General features: G+C 43.1%; 1 pseudogene; it reads right to left on the reverse strand.

The window, feature by feature from the left end:
• Positions 1–1,225: 1,225 nt before the first annotated feature.
• LOC118623367 lies at positions 1,226–2,927 on the reverse strand (annotated as a pseudogene).
• Between the last annotated feature and the right edge of the window lie 1,727 nt (positions 2,928–4,654).

A 4,654-nucleotide genomic window follows, 5' to 3' on the forward strand; every position in this document is an offset into this window, starting at 1 on the left:
AAAAATGGTGCTATAATAAATCAGACATTCCTAACTGAGCAGGTCATGGTGGGTAGTCAAGCCCCAGACCTATAAATTTTTACTCGAAGGAAGCAAGTCCTGTCCATTGTTTCTGTGCATCTAGATTAACACTTTTTTCAATATCATGGCGTTTTATTTATTTTTCAATTACAGTTGACATTCAATATTATTTTATATTGATTTCAGGTATACAGCATAGTGGTTAAACAACCATACAATTTACAAAGTGATCCGCTGATAATTCTAGTACATACCTGGCACCATACATAGTTACTACAATATTATTGAGTATATTTCTTATGCTGCACTTTACATCCCCAGGGAAGGTTAACATACCTTTGTCTGATTAATTAATTAATTAATTTATAAGTTTCCAGCATCATTTATTTTTCTTGGAATTTAGATACAATTAACTGTAGCAAGACAGTGCTCAATAGTAGTTAAGCCTCACTTTATGTCCTTTACACCTCAGTTATTTGTAAACGTCAATTCACATCCCAGTAAAACTGGAAAACTAGAATTTGACATACCAACAAATTTACTCAATATTGATGTTAACTACAAAATTTTGTAACACGTGGACTTTAATATAACAGGATTTGGCCTTTATAAACTAGTTGACATATAAAGTTTCTCTATGCTCATCTGTGCTAATCTAGTTGGTGTTACACCAATAGACCCCCAATCCCATAGCTTTAACTATGTAAATAGATTCCTCCCCTTAAGACAAGGGGGGGGGGGGCAAAAAACCCAAAGTTCCCACCCAGGGCAAAAAACTTTAATAGAGCCATCCAATTCTAAAGTATCAGCAGCTATAACACCAGAAATAGGTTATGGGCAATGCTGAAGTCTTAGTTACCTAAACAGTATAACAGAAAGTTACAGTGTTGACCAAAGGAACACATGGGTTTCTCATAAAACTTTGTTTTAATGGGTCTCAAAATTCTGTGACAGATTTTTGGTCAAGTTGTTTCCATTAAAAAGTACTAATTTTAAAAACTAAGAACTTCGAAACTGCCACATACACAAAAAACCCAAATGGTCCACAAAACATTCTCCTTTCCTTCTGAAGGTTTTACCACACATTGTAATCACTGACCAGTCTTTTTACTATTAAACTTAAATGGCCAATTGAAACAAACAGTTCTGAGACCGTTCTTCCACTACTGATGAAGACTGGGGTGGCAGTTACTGGGGATAATATTCATTTAGCTTTTTGAGCTTTCTGGGCAGACTTGGTGACTTTCCCAGCTCCAACTACCTTCTTGTCCACTGCTTTGATGACACCCATAGCGGCTGTCTGTCTCATGTCACGAACAGCAAAGCAGCCCAGAGGGGGGTAGTCAGAGAAGCTCTCAACACACAAGGGCTTGCCAGGAACCATATCGACGATGGCAGCATCACCAGATTTCAGAAACTTAGGGCCATCTCCCAGCTTTTTCCCAGAACGACAGTCAATCTTTTCCTTCAGCTCAGCAAATTTACAAGCAACAGGAGCCATGTGACAACCCAACACAGGTGCATATCCAGCACTGATTTGGCCTAGATGGTTCAGGATAATCACCTGAACTATGAAGCCAGCTGCTTCCATTGGTGGGTCGTTCTTGCTGTCACCAGCCACGTTGCCACGACAAACATCTTTGACAGACACGTTCTTGACATTGAAGCCCACATGGACCCCAGGAAGAGCTTCACTCAAAACTTCAGGGTGCATTTCAACAGACTTTACTTCAGTTGTAGCATTGACTAGAGCAAAGGTGACCACCATGCCGGGTTTGAAAACACCAGTCTCCACTCTGCCCACAGGGCAGTACCAATGCCACCAATTTTGTAGCCATCCTGCAGGGGCAGACGCAGGGGCTTGTCGGTTGGACGAGTTGGTGGTAGGATACAATCCAGAGCTTCAAGCAGCATGGTTCCACTGGCATTGGCATCTTTACGGGTGACTTTCCATCCCTTGAACCAAGGCATGTTAGCACCTGGCTCCAGCATATTGTCACCATTCCAACCAGGAATTGGCACAAATGCTACTGTGTCAGAGTTGTAGCCAATTTTCTTAACATAGGTGCTGACTTCTTTAACGATTTCCTCGTATGTCTTCTGGCGGCAGGGCGGCTCCGTGGAATCCATTGTTAACACCAACAATCAGTTTAACACCCAGTGTGTAAGCCAGAAGGGCACGCTCACGGGTCTGCCCGCTCTCGGGGATGCCTGCTTCAAACTCACCAACACCGGCAGCAACTATCAGGACAGCACAGTCAGCCGGAGACATGCCTGTCATCATGTTTTTGATGACACCTCTGTGTCCTGGGGCGTCACTGATGGTCACATATACTCGCTGGTCTCTAATTTCCACAGGGAGATGTCGGTGGTGCTACGGCTCACGTTCAGCTTTCAGTTTATCCAAGGCCCGGGCATACTTGAAGGAGCCCTTCCCCACCTCAGCAGCCTCCTCAAATTTTTCAATGGTTCCTTATTTTTTAAAATTTTTTGTTTTTATCCTTACCCAAGGACATTTTTCCATTTTTTTGTTCAGAGTGGGAGGGAGAGAGAGAGAGAGAGAGAGAAACATCGACGTGAAGGGACACATCGAGTGGCTGCCACCCGCACGACCAACCAGGGCCGCGGACAAACTGCACCCGAGATACGTGCCCTTAGCGGGAACCGAACCCGGGTCTCTCCGGACCGCAGGCTGACGCTCTAACCGCTGAGCAAAACCGGCCAGGGCTTTTTTATTTTTATTTTTTTAATCTTTTGTTGTTATCGATGGTTCTTTTGTCGATCCCACCACATTTGTAGGTCAGATGGCCAGGAGTGGTAGACTTGCCGGAATCTACGTGTCCAATGACGACGATATTGATACGAGTCTTTTCCCATTTTGAGTTTGGTTTAGTGGTGGTTTTCATGACATCTGTGTTCTGGCAGCAAACCTGTTGCGAAAAGTGTCCTTTTTCTTTTTTAAGAGAGAGAGGAAGGGAGAGAGAGATAGGAACATTGATGTGAGAAACATTGACTGGCTGCCTCCTGCACGCCCCCTACTGGGGACTGAGCCCCCAACCTGGGCATGTGCCCTGACTGGAAATCAAACCCAGACCTCTTAGTCCATGGGACGATCCTCAATCCACTGAGCCGGAAATTTATCTTTTTTTTAAAAAAAAATTATCTTCGACATACCTTTGAAATGCCTCTCTTCAGACCCCTCCTTCTTAGAGGTAACAACCCTCAAGGGAGCATGTAATCTTATAAGTGTCCTGTAATCCAATCCTTGCCTTCTCTCTCCCACCTTCCGTAATCTTCCTTTTGTCCCCTTCCAATTGTCAAATACATACAAGAACTGCAGAGCATGGCACTGGATTTTGGGTGGCCCTCCGGTGGGCCTCTCACAGGGCACCCATGCTGAGTAAATGCCAGCCTCCACCCACGCCAGCCTCCTTGCCCGAGTCCTGGGAGCACTGAAGGGGGGGTTCAGTGTGGGCAAATAAACAAACAAAACGCAAAGAAACTGCAAAATTCATATTCTGGGGAGCATTTAAGATCTTGCTCCCTGGCATATTTTGTCATGTTTGGCACAAATAAACTCTTATAAAAATTCTCTACAGGTTTAAATGTTTTTACCTTAACAAGCCCTGGGACTCTGGGTAGGGCCTTTTTGCATCTCTAATGGGGATTTTACAAATTTCAACCTCGTAGGTTTGGGAAGATTGAATGTATCCATGTAAAGTCCTTAGAAAAATGCCTGGCAGAAGTAAAAACTGAAGAAATACTTGTTGTTATTAATCATCATCACCTCAGGTCCTGGCAGATCTGATTTCTCCACCACTGCTGGAACAGCTCCTGAAGAAAACATATTTATTAAAATTTCTATTAAGCTCTTCTAGGGAAGCTAGCATTTAATGAGCACTGATTATGTTACAGGCAGAAAGCACTTGTTATTTTTGTTTTTAGAGGAAGGGGGAAAGACAGAAGGAAGGGGGGAGTAGGGGAGAGAGAAAGAGAGAGAGAGAGATTTATAGTTTCACTCAGTTATGCACTCATTTGTTGATTTTGGTATGTGCCCTGACCAGAGATCAAACCTGAAACCTTGGCTTATCAGGACGATACTCTAACCAACTGAGTTACCTGGCTAGGACTTTTTTTTTTTTAATTTAGAAAGCACTTTTATATATATATATATATATATATATATATATATATTTTTTTATCCTCACCTGAGGACATTTTTCCATTTCTTGTACAGATGGAGTGGGAGGGAGAGAGAGGAAGAGAGAGAGAGAGAGAGAGAGAGAAACATCGACGCAAAAGGGACACATCGAGTGGTTGCCACCTGCAAGACCAACCAGGGCCGGGGACAAACTGCAACCGAAGTACATGCCCCTAGCGGGAACCGAACCCGGGTCTCTCCGGACCGCAGGCCGACGCTCTAACCGCTGAGCCAAACCGGCCAGGGCCATTATGAACATTTTTAAACATACAGTAGGTAGAGAGAATAGTATAATGAACACCTATATACTCATCACCAAGACAATGTCTTTTTATCATATTTGCTCGTATATTATATAGTTAGTTATGAACATCATGACATTTCACCTTTAAATACTTTATTTTTTTTTCATCCTCACCCGAGGACATTTTT

Source organism: Molossus molossus, unplaced genomic scaffold (genome assembly GCF_014108415.1).
Source record: "Molossus molossus isolate mMolMol1 unplaced genomic scaffold, mMolMol1.p scaffold_m16_p_10, whole genome shotgun sequence".
Taxonomy (NCBI): Eukaryota; Metazoa; Chordata; class Mammalia; order Chiroptera; family Molossidae; genus Molossus; species Molossus molossus.